Raw genomic sequence first — 19762 nt, forward strand, 5'->3', positions numbered from 1 at the left:
CCATAAATTAGGAGAAAAAGAGAAAATGGAAAATTAGAAATCATTTCAGAGTAGCGAAATCACTGCATAAAATGAATCAGAAATAAAAATCAATGGGGTTTTTTTGGGGGGGGGAACTTGTGGTAGATCCTATTATATTTTTTAAAATAATTATTCCTTTCCCAGTGATAGGATTATATATTGCTATCCCTCAGATGTCAGCCTTAATTCTGTGTTTAATTTTGCCAATAAAATGGAAGCAATGAGATAGACCCCTTCCGAAAAGAAGCTTCAGGTGTCATGTTCTTTCGTGCCTCTGTCATGAGATCAGCATCTCAGAGAGGGGCAGCTTCTGCAGTCTGGATCCCGCAGTGAAGCTGACATGGAGCAGAGTCACAGTGATTCGGGATAAACGGGTAATAGGGGCAAGATATAAACTTTTGCAAGTCATCAAGATCTGGGGGTAGTTTGTTACTGTAGCATAACTCAGCCTGATCTGACTATCACAGGACTGAAAAGGTTCCATAGGCCAAAAGTGGAACCAATGAGCATATCCTAGTCAACACAAATGTAGGGCAACTACATCCCAGAATCCCAGAGGTGCCGCTTTCATCTCGAAACCAAGAGAGAACTTCAAGCAGACAGCCCTAGACCAGTAGTACTACAGAATACAGCCCAAGGTCAATAGTTTCTGGGGTTTCCGTAGCACAGAACTCTTTGTTTCATTAGCTTTTAGTGCTTGAGTGAATTGACCACCTAGTACTTCCACTCTCCTGAAGGTAGTGCTAGTGTTTATAAACCACAAGAGTTTCCATTTTCTGTGTTAGCAAAGATTAGGAGGAGGTGATAGGGGAAATTGTCAAGAGAAGAGGAAGGTGGTAAGAATAACAATCCCCCAACCCAGGCACACGGAAAGTACATTTATTTTCTGAAACAATTTAACTTGACTCTATATTTAACCTGGTTTGTTTGTTTGTTTTTAGCTTCTCTATCAGCAAGTCAAACCACAGTTTTGGAATCTGACGGGGGAGGGGGTTCTAAGGAAAGTAGAGGAGAGGTCTGGGATCTTCTCATCAGTCACCACAGTCGCTGAGTTATTAACCATACTGATCCTTAAAGCCCCTTGCCACGTGTGACTGCAGGCACTTCTGTGGCACAGGTGGCATAGTCCTTCCTAAGGCTGACGATACACCTCTTTGCCCAGATAAAGCTGACAATGGTTTTAGTTCAAGAGCTTGCTGCCTCCCAGCGGCACTGCCTGGGAAACATCTGTTTTTACCTCGCCTTTTCCTCAACTGGCGATCTCTAGCATAAGGGGAAATCCTGCTACCTTGGTGTTTGGAAACAATTTTTTTTTCAATACTAGCCAGGCAACTTCTACCTTCTCTTGTCTTAAAAGTTTTTCAAAACAAATGCCAGCAAGAATCACAGTCAATTTCTGCTTTTCAACCAGCCACACTTCTACCACAAGACAATAGAAAGAAGGCAGACAACTTGAGTGGGAAGAAAAGCAAAGATCAAAAGATAAGGAAGGTCAATGTTTAAATCAATCTTTTGCTTCTCCGCCCTCAAAACTGCAAAATCCTTGTGGTAGGCAGGGTTCCCAAAAATGGCCCCTAAGATTCCACAGCCTGTGAACCTGTGAACATGATGAGATATCACTTCTATATTATGTTATATGACCTGGCACAGTTCACCATTGCAAAGGAAGATCATTCAAGTGGTTCTGATCTAATTACCCCAGCCTTTAAAAGCAGAGATTTCTCTTGCCAGTGGCAAAGAGGAAGGTGGAAGAGCGAGTCAAGAGATAGTTCAGTATGAGAAGGACTTGAACAGTGGCTGCTTTAAAGATGGCAGAACCTCAGGCAGCTGAGAGTGTGCCCCTGACCGATAGCCAACAAGGAAACAGGGACCTCAGACCCACAACCACAAGTGACTGGATGTTGTCAACAATTTGAATGAACTTGAGAGCAGACTTTTGCCTAGAACCTTTAGACAGGAGGCCAGCCCAGCCCCACCTTGACTTTGACCTTGTAAGCAGAAAACCCACTGAGCCCACCTGAACTTCTGATGTGTAGAACTAATAAATTTGTGTTGTTTTAATCAGCTGCCTTTGAGGTAATTTGTTACACAGCAATAAAAAAACTAATACAACCAGATTCCCTGTACCCACTTCACTCCTACCAAACAAGGATCACAAATTCCCTAAGCACCATTAATGATTCTTCAAGGACCATTTGCCTCTTAGAAAAACTGTTTAGTTAATAGTAGTTGCCTCCCTTGCCCTTCTTAGAGCATTAAAATGGTGTTTAATAAACCTATATGGTGATTGTGTTTTTTTTCTTTTTTAAATTCTTCATACGTGCTCACATTTATTTTATATCTTTGCTTGGGCTGGGGAAAAAAAAAAGGTTGTTAGGTTAAACATATGAAATTACTAATCTTGTTCCGGATGCCATCTAAAAATTGGCTCTTGCCATCTGCCTCTACAAGGACTGAATCCCGTTGGCACTTGCCATGTACCTGTGCTCAGATTAAATCATGAGCCACTGCAGCCGCTGACCTCCAACCTGCCCTGAAAGAGTTCAGGGTGGAGATCAGGAATGAGGCACTCTGTGCTCTCGGAAAACTGGCTGAACAGATAGTTAGGTATTTTCAGGAGATTTTATGAGCCCAAATTCTTGCATCTCCTCATAACTAGAAAAGCACTAAAATCATTCACAGTGACATCTGCTCCTCGTGACCAGCAATAAGCCTCTGCCTAAATGTGTGCTTGACTGCACGTAACCCCCTTCACTAAAACCATATAAAATAGAGTTCATCCCGCCTCTACAGAGCAGTTCCTCAGAGCTACCTGAGATGCTGTCTCCTGAGCTATAGCCCTCATCTCGCCCCCAAATAAACCTGAACCCACAACTCTCACATTGTGAGATTTCAGTCTACAAGGACAATCAGATTTGCTCCATCTAATGGAGTTAGGATTACAAAAAGTTAAAAATTAATCTTTCCCAATGGGTACCCCTATGCAAGATGCACTATGTTCTAAACTGCCCCTGATTTTGAGAAATCAAGTTTAAAAATTATTTTAATAGTTCAATTCTATAAACCAAAACTATCAGAAATCACCTAATATACATCAACACTGAATATTAAATAAGCTCATCATATCTCACTTTACATGTTCGTTTCCTTTGTTTTTTATTAAATGGACCTGCAAAGATAAACATTTTTTTTAAATTTCAAAACACTTGAAGTAAAAGCTTATTATTGTTCTTTCTGATCTTTAGCCAATGAAAAGGAGAAAGGTCCAAACAGGACTTTCCATCTTAAGTCACCATTATACACTTAAGAGTTTTTAAACATCCCATTTGACAGGATTGTCAGCTTTCATCTCCTAAAGAGGGCCAGCATTTAGAAGGAAGTACCTCATTCAAGGAAGTTTGAAAAGATCCAAAACTTGTATTCTATAACTCAGGAACGTATCAAAGCCCTAGTGTGCCGTAAAACTGCTTTTTGATACTTGAAATGTTGCTTCTGTGTAGTTCTGAGTCCCTCCTGTCAGTTTGTCAGCAATAAAAGCATCACCAGTTGGTGTTCACTGAAGTTTTGATCTTTACAAAAAAGTGTCTTCAAGACACAAAGTTCAGGCAGCACTCCATCACCTCTCTTAATGACTTCACACCTGGGCGCTAGCTTTGAAGGCAGTTGTAACTGCCCTTGCTAGATGGCTGGAAATAGATTGGTTAACATAAAATAAAGCATAGGAGAGTAGGTGTTTGAATATATGATACAGCCTGTTTATAGAAGGAAAAGTATTATTTGGGATATTCACATTTTTTATAGTAGTTTACTTATTTGCTTTATAAATCCTACACTGGAGCCTCATTGTGACACTATTGAATCCGTATAGAATGAGGATGCAAGGGAAACAATGTCATGCTACTATCTTCATGTTTCTTCAGAAAAATCTTTTGGACTTTAATAAAAAATATGTCTTCTATGAAAACAAATTCTATAGCAAGGTGATGATTAAACTTAGCACATCTGAACACAGGAAATAACAACTACAGTTTTGTAGAAATCCAGACCATTTCCATGTAAACCATTATGGACAGTGAGGTTTTCTTGGTTTGTTTTTTGTTTGCTTGCTTGCTTACATTTCATTAAGTACAATAAAGTTACAGACTTACTAATAAACTTACATTTCCAAAACACCCAATGGCTCCCTTAGAAATAGCTAAACTAGGCTTTGATGCCCTGATTGGTATAGAACGTGTAAAAGAAAAGAACGTACAGAGGGTAGAGGAGAAATAAAAGCATGTTTCAGCAAACTAAGATCAACTGTTGAGAAATAGTTAATGATCATCATAGTAGTAGCTAGAGCCCTTAATTAGAATTCCAATCCAAAATGAACTTACCTGATTTTCTTCTTTACCACAAAGATGCGAACGCCTCAATCTTTTATTCCAACAAATTGCCACCCAGCAATTCAGTGTTTTATGCGGAACAATTTTCCAGTCCACTGTGTTGTTGTTTTGTTTCCTTGTTTTACTATTTTATCGATTAACTGCAAGTTTACACAAAACATCTAGAAAAATCCACAATCACTTCAAGAAAAATAATCTCAAAGGTAATCATTACCAAACACAACATGCTGCGCCTTTTCCCAGATGCACACATTTTATCTGTGATGAGAATACACGATAGGCCTTTAGAGAAGAAGAAAAAAAATAACTGAAACAGCTAAAACAATTATACAGTGTAATGGTTTCATCATCGTCATTTCACTGGCTCACATCTGCGACTATATTGAATCTGCTACCAATTAAATAGGGACATCACAGGAAATAAAACATCTGGACCGAAATCACAGCTGAGGTACTCATCACAAACATTATCTATCCCTCAGACTTTCTTTTCTCTTGACAAGGCTTCATAAAGGGACATTTTTCTCCCTTAAAAAAAAAAAAGGTCGGAACAAGGAGTTTGTCCCCATAAATATCTAATTACCTATCTCCTCCTATAATGGGATATAATAACATAGATAAATGTTTCAAATTAGTTCTGTTAAAATATTTTTCCTCTGATAATTTAGAAAATGAATCTCATTTCACATCTACCTCTGGCGACATCTAAGCTTTTTTTTTTAATGTTTGTAATTCCTTTAGTTCTAACCACTGTCATTTTTAAGAAGATTCTTCCCAAGTCATTTCTTTGGCAGCCTGGTGACACAAATATCTTAGAGGGTCTTCCTTAAGAGTTTTGAAATCATCTTTACCCAGCAACAGCAATGTAAAATGTTGCTGAGGTCTCTGTTAATGTTGAAGAATAAAACTCACATATACACAAAACAAATACCAATTGTTCAGTGTCTTAAAAAAAAAAAAAAAAAAAGCACAGTTCTTTAGTTTGTACTGAGAGGATGCAGGAATAGGAAAGAGGGATCAGAGGTGTGAGCCATGAGCCGTAAGTCCCAGGAGCAACGGCAGAGGGAGGAGCTGGAGAGGGTAAGAGGGGCATTCTGGGCCCTACTTTTCTGATGCCATGGGGAATGTCACTGATGCTGCTGTGTACCCTGGGGCCCCTTCTGATCACTTACAGGTCATCCAGAGCTTAAGATATGTCATGGTGGGGAGGGGAGCTACAAGATCCCTGCCTCTCAAGCCAATAAGGCAATACAACAATGAAATGTCAAAGACCTCCCCCAAATGGTCTGTTTCTTCCCATTCACAAAAAGGGCAACTGTAACCTCTGCAGTCAGCTACCTTCAATCAGACTTTTCAAGCTATGGGTTTCATCAGCATTACTTTAACTAAATATAAGAGTTTATCTCTTTGCCAAAAAAGCATGGGATCTTACCCCCGCCCAAATAAATAAATAATTTTTTTAAAAAGCATGGGATGTCTGAATCCTGGCATTGCTTCACATGTGCCAATCAATGCAAGTCATCTCTACACATTACATAAACAAAGAACCAACACGGGTGGATTTTTGCTATTGTGTCTTCCTACTTGAAACAAAGAGTTCATGGATGAATACAGTAAATTGCCTAAACTTATGGAGTTTACATTCTAGCTGAGAAGAGGACTGACTTAAGAAATTAAGTTGCAATGTGATCCAATGAGGAAAGGAAGTTTTTTTGTGTTACTTTTCAGAGATATATGATTAAATCTCAATGATTGAATCTCAACAGTAATTACACTCATTTATATTGTTTATTAAAGAAATACGTATTTAGATGGAATAGGTAAATAATATAATTATGTTTGTTACCCTTTGAGATGTTACCTCTGGTTTATACCCAGTGTTAAAGACTTTTTGCTTTGTTTTATTTTGTTTTCCCTGAAAATATGAAATTTAAGTATCTCATTAGAGTACACCATATACTAGACCAGACAAAATCAAATATTCAAGATGAGAGCAGGCCAAGGTACCAGTATACGAGTTGGGTAAGTGTATAATTTAATATTGTGCAAGGGAAGTGTACTAACTCCAGTAGAACTTGAGCCTTTTCTGGGGATAAACAATACCTACTTCAGTTTCCGTCAGATTCTTTTTTATACATGGTGTTGACAATACAATAAAAACTTCTAAGAAATATTGAGGCATGAAAACATGACCCCAAATAAGAGGGAAAAAGTAAGTTAATAGAAGCATCCCCAGAGAAAACCCAGATATTGAAATTAGCAGAGAAGAATTTTTAAGAAAAGCATTACAAATGTGTTAATTATGCTAATTGGATACAAGAAACAACATGTGTGAACAGGTGGGGAATTTCAGCAGGAAAATGGAAACTGTAAGGATGACCCAATAGAAATTCTAGAACTGAAAAATATGGTGCTAGAAAGAAATAAATCATGAGATAAGTTTAAGAATAGAAGAAAGGGTCAGTGAATTAAAATGCAGGTTAATAGAAAGCATTCAAATAATAGTACAAAGGTAAAGAATAGAAACACACTGAACAAGTCTTCTGATAATGGCAGGACAACATCGTCATGTAACATTACTGAAATCACAAAAGAGAAGAGAGAGAGAAGAAATAATACCAATGTTATACCAATCTTACACAAACTCTTTCCTAAATAAAAGAGGAAACACTTTCCAATTTATTTTACAAATCTGGTATAACTCTGATACCAAACTTGATAAAATACCACAAGAAAATAAAATAACAGAGCAATATTCCTATGACCAAAGGTAGGAAAATCCTCTTAAAATATTAGCAAGTCAAACCCAACAATGTGTAAAAGAAATAAGAAAAAGTATAAACAAAAAAATTTAAATCATGTGATCATCTTAATAGAGGCATAATATTGATTTTTTAAAAAAATAAACACTCTCAGCAAACTTGGAATTGAAATCTCCTTAACCTGAAAAAGGGCACCTAGAAATAACATCATACCCAGTGCTGAAAGACTAAATGATTTTCCCAAGAAAAGGCAAGAATGTCCACTCTCATCACTTCTACTCTACACTACACTAGATGTTCTAGTCAGTAAATGAGGCAAGAAAATGAAATTAAGAAGTATGAGATACAAAAGGGAAAGTAAAAAAATGTTATTCATTGATGACGTGATTGTATACATAGAAAATTCTAAATCTTTTTTAAAGCTACTGGAACAATGAATTTAGCATATTTTCAAGTCAGTTGTATTTCTATATATTAGCAATAAACAGAAAAATAAAAATTTTAAAACAATAAAGATTTACAGTATTATCAGAAAATATCAAGTATATAGGAAAAAATCTAACTAGATATGAGAGAGTTCTAGGCAAAAACTAATTTGGAATGGATTATAAACAAAAGCCATGAGTTTTCTAGAAGAAAAATAATATTTTTGTGAACTTAGTGAAGGCAAAGATATCACAGGCAGTATAATATAAAAACCACTAATTATAAAATTAAGAGTTTAATAAATCAGACTTCATAAAACACTAGAAAATTCTGCTAATCAAGAAACAACATAAATAAGTAAACTACAGATAGGAGAAAATACAACATATATATGATAAAAATGGTATCTAAAACGTATTTTTAAAGTCCTATGATTCAATTTTTAAAAAGACCAACAATTAAAGTGGGTAAACTATTTGAACAAACACTTCAGAAAAGAAGATAAAAGAATGGCAAACATAAAAAGGCCTTAGTCATCAAGAAAATGTAATGTAAGGCCACGATGAGATGCCATATCCACCTGCTAGAAAGGCTAAGCCAGTAAACACCACTAAATAGTGGCAAGGATATGAAATGATTAGTTGGGAGTATAAAATAGCACAACCACCTTGGAAACACCACATGACCCAGCAGTGTCAATCCTAAACATTAACCCCCAAAATGTCTAAAGTATGACCACAAAACAAGCAAAAAACTTGTGAAAGAATGAAGATAAAAACCTTATTCATAATAGCTCCGAACCAGAAACAACTCAAAGGTTTATTAACAGTAGCATAGATTAACTGTGACATAGTCACACAATGGAATACCACCCAGCAATGAAAAGGAATGAACCATTAATACATGCAACAACATGAATGCATCTTTAAACACTGTTAGACAAAAGAAGCTAGATCCCAATTAGCACGTGTTAAATTATTTCGTATATATACAGTCCAAGAACACGCAAAACAAATCGGTCGGGGTTGAAATCAGATGCCAGTTTTTCTGCGGGTTGGGGAATCAAATGGAAAGGGTTACAAAGGAACTTGATGGGATGGTGAACTGTCCTCTATCTTGATTTGAGTGGATGTTACATAGGTGTAAAGAATTGTCATAATGCATCAAACTATATCCTTAAAATCTGTGAATGTTGTTGATGTAAATGATATCTCCATAAGCGTAAAAAAGATGAGAAATGCATAAGAAAACAGTGTTGGGAAAGACCAATGTATCGGAGTGTGAGCCAGATACAAAGTAAGGATCATTTCAAGGTTTAACAAATGGCTGCCATACGCAAAACACTCATGGAGAGTTAAAAGGTAGAGAACCGTTGCAAGGATTTAAAAATGTAAATTATAACAGAGGTTCACAGTTAGCACTATGCTCTATTTATATATCCATGAAACAGCCTCTTCGGTGAAAAACATCACCCACTGAGCACCAGTTGTCTGATTCCATTAAGCGGAATCAGTCAAGCGGCGGCCAAAGCCGGGCAAGCAACCAGTCACAAACTTCAGGAGAAGGAGCCAGTCCAGAAAAAAACCTTGAGCTTACCGTGTTGGGTGAAGGATCCAGACAAGGAGGCAGATTTCTCCCCCGCGTGTGGGAGAGAAGTCAGAGTTCTCTGAGCCGGATGAGACTAAGGGAAACGCCGAGAGAGAAGGTGACGCCTTTCATTGCCTCACGGGAGGCTGGGTCCGCTCTATCAGCGCCAGCACGCGCACCTGATTCAACTTAAGCTACTTAACCCTCCCGAGGGGCGAGGCCCCCAGCTTCAGCTGAAAACGCCTCACCAGCACGGGCTTGCTATTTGGAATTTCAAGGCGTGTCTGGCCATTGCCTCTATTTCTTTTCTTATTCTTGTCTTCAAGGGGCTGTTTTCTCAGTGTTCTTTCTGACTCCAAACCTTTGTTACAACGTTTTGGATTCTGCTGGAGTTCTCTGCCCTTGCCTGCGACCTGCTTAATCACAGTCAGCTCCTCGCGGGGACTGGGCTTTCCCACACAGGCGTTGTGTCTACCGCTCCCGACCACGCCTCCGCCCCCCTCCCCCCAACTGGGTGTAGTCAATCTGCACTAGTCTGCCCTCAGCTGGGCCTGCCTCCCTTAATATCCAAGGCTCCCTTCAAGATAGCTGACTATATACTCCATTTTTAAAATCACAGTTGGGGGCTGTCAGTAGTCTTAAGTGAGTAGGTCGTGGGTCCCAGGTCAAAGTTCACAATAACTTGGCATGTGTACGAGGCAAGACGTAAATGTGCGCATGCGCTAGTAGAATGAGTCAGCATTATGAACAATACGCATGCGCCACTAGCATACTAAAAGGGCTGGTGTGTACACCTGAGCGCCGCCCGCCTGTACTGCAACAAAGTGCTGTTTTGCTCTATGTCGGCTTCTTGCGCCTTTTTCCAGTTGGGCAGCCCACCTCCTCGAATCCCTCTTCTGCCTCCCTCAGCTAGACAGGGGCCTTCTTTGCGTTTGCCATAACTGTTTACCAGAAAAAAATCTACTCCTGCATTTATCATTCACCAGCATTGAAAAATTCAACAATCACAGTCTTGTGCTGTTTTTAATTCTTCCTTTCCCTCAATTTCTGCCTTCAAAGACAAGTCTTATTGACCATCTTCAGTTAGAGCCAAAATGGCATGTGAGGGGCTTATGGCAGTGGGACTCTTAGCAAGTGACCAGCCTTCCAGCGCTAGAGACGAACTTGTGCAATACACAGAAGGTTCCTGACCAGAGGCTTTCATCCAGCCAGTCCTCAGCCTGGACCTCAACTAGCCTAGGACCACACCCAAGACGCCCTAACTGGGACGGGAGCAAAGGCTTACTCCACAGGATCAGTAATGCTGCCAAAAAACCAGCCTCTGTGCCCCGATAACTGAACTGAGAGTCAGAGGCACAGTTTGGGGAGGATAGACTAGAACAGCTTTACTGCTTTGCCAAGCAGAGGGGAGTCACAGCAGGCCAGTGCCTTAAAGACTCTGAGCCCATCCAGAAAAGCTGGATGAAACAGAAAATGTGGTAACAATCAGGGCGTTTTACAGGGTGTTACATTCTTTTCATCTTGATAAGAACTTGCTGCTGTTATGGAGGAATTTAGAAGGGTCTGCCCCATTTACTTGAGGGTCAGTCCGTGACTTTCTTTTAAGACCTCTAAAGTAAAACGGTAAGTTATTCTAAGAAAAGAATGCACAGCGGGAGGGGAGGGGGAGCATGATAGTTTAAGATCAGTTTAGCTATAAGTACAGGCCTGAGCAACTCAAGAGCCATCTTGTCAGTTTTCTACTCTTTCAGTAACAGCCCTCAGTTGTGTGTATTCTACAAAATTAATCTTGCCCCTGAGAAGTAGATGCCTTTCTGTATGTTCTTAAATGGATTGAAAGACTCCAGGTCTTTTTCAGAGTCCTTTGCATGGGTGTGTGCAGTGGCCCGGCCCCCACCAGCAAGGTGTACTCTGTCTCGGCAACCACCAGTATGATTCTTTGGCCAAACTGTTTCACAGAAGGAAAACTTGCTGTTGCCAGATTTATTTCTTGACATAGTTTATCTCCTTCCCCACTTAAAAAGGGGCATCAAGTCTTCTAATTATACATTAAAAGGGGGAAAATGTGAGAACTAAAAGGAAGGGACAAAAAAGGAAAGATTAAAAAAGAGAAGATTTATAATACAAGTGGCCTTAAAAAGAGGGTGGTAGGCCACCTTGCAAGACATATTTTTATCAGTCTATTAATGAAGTCAGTATGAGTCTAAGCCTAGAAACTCAAGTGTGCAAGAGTGATAACTCTTTATTTTTAAAATGATTTAATGGAATTTCTCTTTCCAAGAAGGCAGAAAGTTCATCTCCATCAGTTTGGGGTCCCGCCCTCCCCTCCAGGTTTATATCAAGGTTCCCAGAGGTGTTCAGGGCGAAACCGTGCAGGACACTGTGGGGCTTTTCTGTGTCCCCAATTTCTTGTTTGTAGGAAAAAGGTTTCAGCTGCCTAGACTTATCGCTGAGTTCCAGAGGGCAGGTTCAAACCATTAGTAATTAGAGAAGTAAGGGCATGGGGGTGGGGGGACAATAGAGAAACCTGAGGACTAGTCCTGGTTCCTCCTCAGGGGATCTGCATAACAATTTGATATTTATCTCCGAGTTCTTCTCCAGGAACTAAGGCCCCCATCCAGCTGGAGGATGGTAACCTCAGACTGAGCACAAGCGTGGGATCCCAGACTGGTTGGAACCGGAAGGCTGATGACTGAGACTCCTGGAACCCCACCCTGTTACCTCCCTACCAACCAACCAGAGTGGGGTTACAACCCAGCAGCCCTCCCTCCCTCCCAGATTCTGCCAATAAAACCTCTTCCCTGGACCGCAGGTGGGAGTCGAGGCTTTTTGATCATTAGCTATCTCAGCCTCCTCTTATAGAGCCTTGCAATGAACGCTGCACTTCCCTTCACCACAACCCAGTGTCTGCAGATAGGCTTTATTGTGTGTAGGCACAGACCCCAGTTTTGGTTCAGAAACAGGGCACTCACAGAGGACGGCCCACTCAGCTCTTGAGTCAGGCTGGATCCTGACCAGGGTGTATCTGCTGAGGCCTCCATCTCAGGTCTTGACCCATCTTTCTGTGGATCTTCATTTCATCCTAAAGGCATTTTCCAGTCCTGTGGCTTCCTCTTCTAAGTGTGTGCCAGTTACGGGGCGTGGAGAACCCCTGCTGCTTCCCTGTCAGGCTGGAGCACAGGCCTCTAAGAAGGCCACCTAATAGAGCAAGGACATTCTCTACCTGGGACCTTGTCGTCCCCAGAACTCTGCTCCATAGGAAGCGCACAGGACACCCTGCCCTCTGACCCACATCTCCTTGCACCCCCCACCTCCTGTTATGCCGTTTTGCTTAAGGCAGACACTGACAGGAGGAGGAGGAAGACAGAAAGATGAAGATAAAAGAGAAAAGCCTCAACAGTTGCCAATCCTTGCTGTCAATGTGGGCCAGACTCCAGGACATATGCTAACATAGACATTGTCTCATTTACAAATTGCACTGCATAAGAAAGATTTAGGAAAACTCTGCTAACCAGAGTAGAATTTTTTGTTGGTCAATTGGCTTTATAATTACATACTCAAGGCTTACTTTAAAACAACATGGGCGGGTCCAACATTTAGAAAAACATTAAGGAACTCATTAAGGATGTTAGAGCAGGCAGATAGCTAGATATGAGCAGAGAAAGGGGGCCTAGGCCAAATGGCAGGAAACCATACATCTTGTCAACAACAGAGGTCCGTGGGCAGAAAAAGAAAAGCAGGAATCTCCAGGTTTATAAGAAATCACACATTTTGGGGTGACAAGTGTCCTGGAAGCAGGCAAAGAAATGTGGGGAAAGGCAGAAATCTCCAGTGTGTGAATGTAACCTTTAGCTCATTATGCTTTCGTTTCAATACAATTAGCCTTGCAGATTAGAACTACCCATCATGCTCTGACACCATGACACTTCTGATCCAGACTAAATATGGACAAAAATCCCTCCTCCCCTCAGGAAGGTGGAGCTGGGATGATCATCAGGGAATTTAACCCCAAACCCCTCCTCCTCCAATGAGTATTCTGCCCATTCATTTTTACACTTTATGTAGCCAATGTATCAAAAGAACTCAGCGTAGTTGGTCACCAGAGTCTTCCCATTCTCCCCAAGGACAGAGCTGTGGAAAGAAAGCGAGAGAAACATGGAGAGAGAGAGAGAGAAGCAGGGCCCCCGAGAACCTCGGGGGAGGGGGAAGCGCCCCACTCCTAGGAAGGACAGACTGGCTCAGATCGCACACAGAGGACTCGTCCTCACACGTGGCTTCCTTCTGGATCGCGGAACCCCAGGGACTTGTGTGAGTTTCCTCCCCTCCACTCACACAGCCTTGGGTAGAAGCAAACTGAAAAGCCACAGGGATCAAACACATCAGAAAAAGTGATTTGCTAAATGACACAACGTTTTTGGAAACAGAGAGAGAAGGGCAATTTGTAGTTTCACCAGAGTATTTCCAGTGCTTTCACTCTACAAATCATCATGGGGAGTTAAATATAGTAACACATATATCATACTCATCAGACGCTGAAGACATGAATATACACATGTAAACTTGGTACCAAATTTCAACAACGTTTTCCCTGCTGAAGACAAGAAACGGCTATTTGCCATAGTGTGTGACCGTCATAAAGCAGGTGTTCTAACTACTGCACACAACACAATTCCAGATCGCCCTGGCAGAAGACGGCCATAGGCTTAGTGGTTGTTGCCTGCCACGAGTTAAATAATTACCTCTCTTTGTTCATTGATCCAATTACTGCACAATTTCTGCTCTCATTTAGGAAATTTACAACACCCAGATAATCTCAGGCTGACAGGATGCAGGCTCTACTCTACTTGGCAAAGGCCTAACAGGTCTTTGATTCTTTGCAAGCAAGCCACTTTCTGATTAAAAACTTCTGAATTTTGAGTTAAATACTCAGGAAATATCTTCAGAGAAAGACCCTGGAATGTGTCTGGTGCTATTACAGTGGCTGCATATCAGCTCATTGGTGGTAGAGCTCCTCAGGGCTCAGTGAGAAGGCTTTTTTTATTTTCCATACAAATGCTCAAGGCCTACGTTTGCACACAGTTAATTTGCATTTTTATGGGGATGAACCCATTTTGCATGCCAGCGAGTCGTCTGTGGATTTTACACAGGGTACTTTCTTAAAATGCATTTAACATAATGAAGGGTAGATTGCTAGATATTAAAGTATAGAGGTTAGTACCAAATGTTTGAAAATGCGTTTCATCTAGACATATTAAACTGAGAAATATTTTATCTTTCTCCTTGAAAACTGAAATCTATGCAATTCAGAGTATGTATTTTTCCTAAGTGAGTGTATATGTGTGTGGGGGGGTGCGACCCAAATACTTGATTAGTTCTTTTATAAAAGAGTAGCTGTTTATAAAATTCAATAAAAAATAACGAAGTTATACTGAGTATGGAAAAAGAAATACTAAGGTTGCCAGAAGTCTACAACTGCTATAGAAATAAACCCCCTGGTGAAAGATATTTAAAATTAACGAGAAAACATCATAAGCAGCAATAACACAGAGGCAATTAGTGTGGATTCTTTCCCTAAAGGAATAAAAGGAAAGAAGTGGGAAGTGTGAGCATGGGCACATGAGGGAGCTGGAATGTTTTTTAGCAGCATTACGGTATTAATTGTAAGGAATAATTCATTCACTTAGTAAATATATAGAGTCCCCATCCATACAAAGCACTGTCAAGTCATTGTAAGAACCAAAGATACAGAAGACACCATCTATGTTCTAAGCTTATGAAAAATGGAAAATAACCGTGAAGAATTGCCAATACATTTCTTAGCTTGTGCTTCTTGGTTTTTAGCTCTAGTTTCTCACATATGAGGAGCTCTCTGAGTAGCAGTGCCTCGATATTCAAAATGGGGTATTGAAATAGAGCAGGACCCTGTGGGGTCCACATTCCCTGTTTCTGAGCTTCATTCAGCCTCCTTGACCTTCCCTGAGTTTCAAAGGGCAGATTCAAACAGCTGCTAATCAGGGAAGGGAGGGAATGCAGAGACAAGGGAGGGACAGTCAAGAAATAATAGTGCAGCCTTGGTGCAGGGTGCTGGTTCCTCCTCAAGGAACATACAGAACAGTATCTTTGAGTTCTTCTGCAGGAACTAGCGCCCCCCCGCCAGGTGGAGGATGGGAACTTCAGGCTGAGCACAGGATTTCTGGAGCACCGTCCTGTGAGCTCACCACCAACCAATCAGTAGAAAGTCACACACCCTGCAGCCCTCACCCCAAATTTTGCCTATAAATACTTGCCCCCAGAACTATCAAGGAGTTTCGGTCTTTCAAGCCATTCTCCTTGCATGGCCCTGCAATAAACCTTTCTCTGCTTCAAACTCTGACGTTTCACTTTGTTTGGTCTCACTGTGCATCAGGAACACAACTTTTGTTTAGTAACAGTATATGGATCAGCTGCAATAGAATCACCTGGAAGTTTGTTAGAAGTGCAGTCTCAGGCTCCAGTTTTTTTTTTTTTTACGTGATTGCTTACCACATCTTTATTCATCATAGCCAACTATTGAAAACAACCCTAATGTCCATTAAAATTCAGTAAACAAATGTGACACATCCATACAATGGAAAACGATTCAGCACTGAAAAGGCACACACACAACATAGAGGGATCTCAAAGTAATTATGTTGACTGATATTAAACAAACAAAAAAAGAATACGTGCTATGTGATCCAATTTATAAAATTCTAGAAAATGTAAACTCATCTATACTGACCAAAAGCAAACCTACTGAATCAAAATGTGCAGGTTAGTAAGATCCCCTGGAGCTTTGTATGATGCACAGTAAAGTCTGAGAAGCACGGGTCTAGTACTGTTTGCCAACATTTTTAATTCTGCCAAAGCATTCTGTCAAAGTAATTTCCAAATTATAAATCATATCCCTTCAAAAAAAACTTTGATTATGTTCTTTCTTGCTCAAAATCCTTCCATAGTTTCCCAACATTCTCACTTTGGCCCTCGTGGCATTCCAAAATCTGACCCCTTTTCCTCTGACAGATGACACCCATGTGTACACACACATACATCCCTCCTCGGGAATCTGGCCTCGCCATCCCCAGATGCTCCTGGCATTTGGTCCTGGCATCTTTGTCCATTAAATCACCTCTGCCTAAAACAATGCTTCTCAATCTTGGTTGCCCATTAGAAACCCTTAGGAAGGATTTAAAATTCCTAATACTCAGGCTTCACCCCAGACCAAGTTAATCAAAATTACTGGAAGTACAGCTTACAGCCCACAAATGGCTATTTTTACAGCTCCCCAGAGTGATTCCAAAATGCAACGAAGGCTGTGAATCACTGGCCAAGAAAATCTTTCATCCTCCCCATTCATGGACTGAAATCCTGCCTAGTCTCCAACAAGGAGATCAAATGCCCTGTGTGCAGCCCCTGGTGATTCCAGCCTGTTGGGACCTCTTCCTTGCAACTCACGGACACCTTTTCCTCTGTGCTTTTGTCTCTATAAACTGCAACATGGCAAATACCACACGGGTGCTTACACATAATAGATGCTCAGTATTGTTGTTGTTGTTGTTAATTAATGGGTTGCTCAAACTAAATTTGCCACTGAAACACCTGGAGAAAGACTGGAGGCAAAATGTGACTCTTGTCTCCCACTGATGATAAACTTGCACGACACCGGAGCAGAGCAGGGAGCAGGGCACTGAAAGAATGCATAAGAATGTAACAACTGAGGAGGGATGAGGAAGAAAGAGGAGATGGGAGGCAGGAGGGCTCCTTCCAGATTTGGATCCCCTCCTACCTGGCTCAGGTGATGCCAGTGTCACCACACAACCTAGCTGCTGAAGTCAAGAAGACCCCTGTTCTTTTCTCTCATTCTCTTTATGATTTGTCTCCCGCCACTGTGGGAGCTGAAGGGGGGCAGGGAATCGTGTCTGTTTTTTTCACTGATGTAATTCCCCATTGTCTGGAGGAGCGTGTAGCACAGAAAGGTGAGATGTCAATTTGGCTGGGCCACGAGTCTCCAGTTTTTGCTGAAACATTATTCTGACCGTGTCTGTGAGAGTATTTCTGGATAACATTAACATTTGAATGAGTAGACTGAGTAAAGACCAGCTCCCTCCCCAATGTGAGTGGCCTGAATAGAATAAAAAAGCTGAGCAAGCAACAGTTAGCTCTGTATGCCTGTCTCCAAGCAGAGCACTGGCTTTCTCCTGCCTTCAGACTGACTTGAACTAGAACTTATACCATCAGCTTTCCTGGTTCTCAGGCCTTCAGACTCAGACTGGCTCTCCTGGGTCTCCAGCTTGCCAACTTCAAATCCTAGGACTTGTCAACCTCCAAAATCATCATGTGAGCCAATTCCTTAAAATAATTCTCTTTATGTATGTGTGATCTATCTATATATATATATAGTCATCCTTTTGGCTATGTTTTTCTGAAAAATCCTAATAGAGATTTTGGTACTGAGAGTGGTTCTAGAAGAACAGAATGTTAAAGTTGAGTTTTCTGAGTTGGTCCTGGGGTTTCTGGAATTGACTCCCTGACCTGATTACATTTTTAAGATGCTCATGACTATTTCCAGTAGTACAGAAAGCACTGATCGTCCACAGTGTCAGGTGTTTACAGAGATACCAGAAATATCTGCATTGGATACTCTTCATCAACCACTTAAAAGCAGCAAGGAGCTAGGTGACTCTGTCTATTATCCTTTTGGACATTTGGGGAGAACTAACAAATACGATGTTGATCGGTTGCTCCTAGTGTCACTGGAGAAAACAGTGAAAGAAAAGAATGAGCTCAGGGATTTGAGTTCCCAGCTCAAGCACAGAAATGGCCTAAGAACTTCCGTGTGTGTCCTGAAGGAGGGCCTTACCTCCTGCAGCCACAGGGCTGAATTGCTGCTAAGCAAACGCAGGACCTCATCCTGCAAGGGGCTGAATTTCAAGGCAAGTTGGTCTCTCAGCCTCACAAGGTGTCTACTGCTAAAGTGAAAGCATTGGATGGGAGAGAATGGGACCCCATAAGCTGGGATGGGGACATATGGAAGACCCTGGTGAAGCTGGAAACACTGAACCCCTAAATTCTGATGATCCCTCCCTGACAGTGGAAGTCAATTCCTCACCCTCCAGTAGAAGCATCCTCCCCACACCTAGTGGCAGTGGCCCCTTCACTCACAGTGGTTTCTCTCAGTCTGTCCACACAGGTCTGAGGGAATTAGCCCTGCACTGACTGAGGACACTGTAATGTCCTTCTCTGAAGCAGGTGCCATGCACAACAATGCTGACTCTGTCTCTGCAGGGCCCACCCCCACCATGCGTCTTTGCTTCTAGATCTGTAACTAGACTCAAGTCCCAGCTGGTCCCTCAAAGTGAGGTACAATGTGTAACCGATGAGGAGATGAATTACACTCCCAGAGAAACACTTGAGTTTTCTAATTAACACAGACAGAAATCCAGGGAACGTGTATGGGAATGGATAGAGAGGCTTGGAGATAACGGTGGAAGGTATATAAAATTGGATCAGGCTGAATGGCCTGAAATGGGCTCACTAAGCAGAGGCTTTGCCTCTGATGTTGCAGTTTAAGGAGTTGGGAAAGGTTCTCACATTTTGTTTCATTGATGGGTTGCCTGAAACATAGACCAAAAGGTGGCCCAAAGTGAGCAAATTAGAAATACCAGACCTGCCTCATTTTAAAGTAGAGGAAGAGATTCAAAGGCTTAGGGTAGATCTGTCATTTAAGACTTACTCACCCTATTTGGAGGGTCCAGAAGACATATCTTGCACTATGACGATGAGAATACATTTTTGATTGGAGCCATGGCCTCCTTGAAGAGTTCTGTGATTACTTTCCACTGTAGACCAGACCTTACAATGGGAGCTACAGTCGCCAAATTTGGAAATGTAAACACACTGGGAGTAATGAGATCCTGGGATGGCAGGGGCTGAGTGGCAGCACTCAATCACCAAAAGCAAGGTGGACACAGATACTGGAATGGACAGCAGGGTCAAAGCAGCAATCAGAATAGTATGACTTGAGCAGACCTGTGGCACTAGCTGGTGTTCCTGGAAGTGAAGTAGGTAGGAAGCCTACTAAATTCCTACCTGATCTGTATAGACAGAAAAATACTAGGCCAAGTAAACAAAAGTCTTACCTGAATTGTAAAACCAGAGAGTCACTGTCCTGCCACCAATTTCCAAACTAGAGCCAGTTTACAGACCCAGAACCCCTTGAATGAAAGGGAGGCTGGGACCCTGGGATGCAGCTATTGACCTAGCGAATGTGTCTTTCTCTGTACCTGTTAACAGACAGGGATGCTCTTTGAAGCCTTGGTCAGGCCCCTGTAGGTGAATCACAGAGCAGCCCTTTTGGATTTGGGAAAAAAAAAAAAAAAAAGCTCTGCCATCCTCTGCAAATAACTATTCTCCTTTTGAAAAACAGCTCTTGACCTGCCTCTGGGCATCAGCAGAAACTGAACACTTAACCAAGTCACCATGCAAGCTGAGCATCATGTGCTGGCTGTTATCTGCCCCACCAGGCTAAGGAGTTGGGAACTCCATCATCAAACGAAATGGACA

The sequence above is a fragment of the Camelus dromedarius genome, chromosome 5, assembly GCF_036321535.1.
Source record: "Camelus dromedarius isolate mCamDro1 chromosome 5, mCamDro1.pat, whole genome shotgun sequence".
Classification (NCBI taxonomy): Eukaryota; Metazoa; Chordata; class Mammalia; order Artiodactyla; family Camelidae; genus Camelus; species Camelus dromedarius.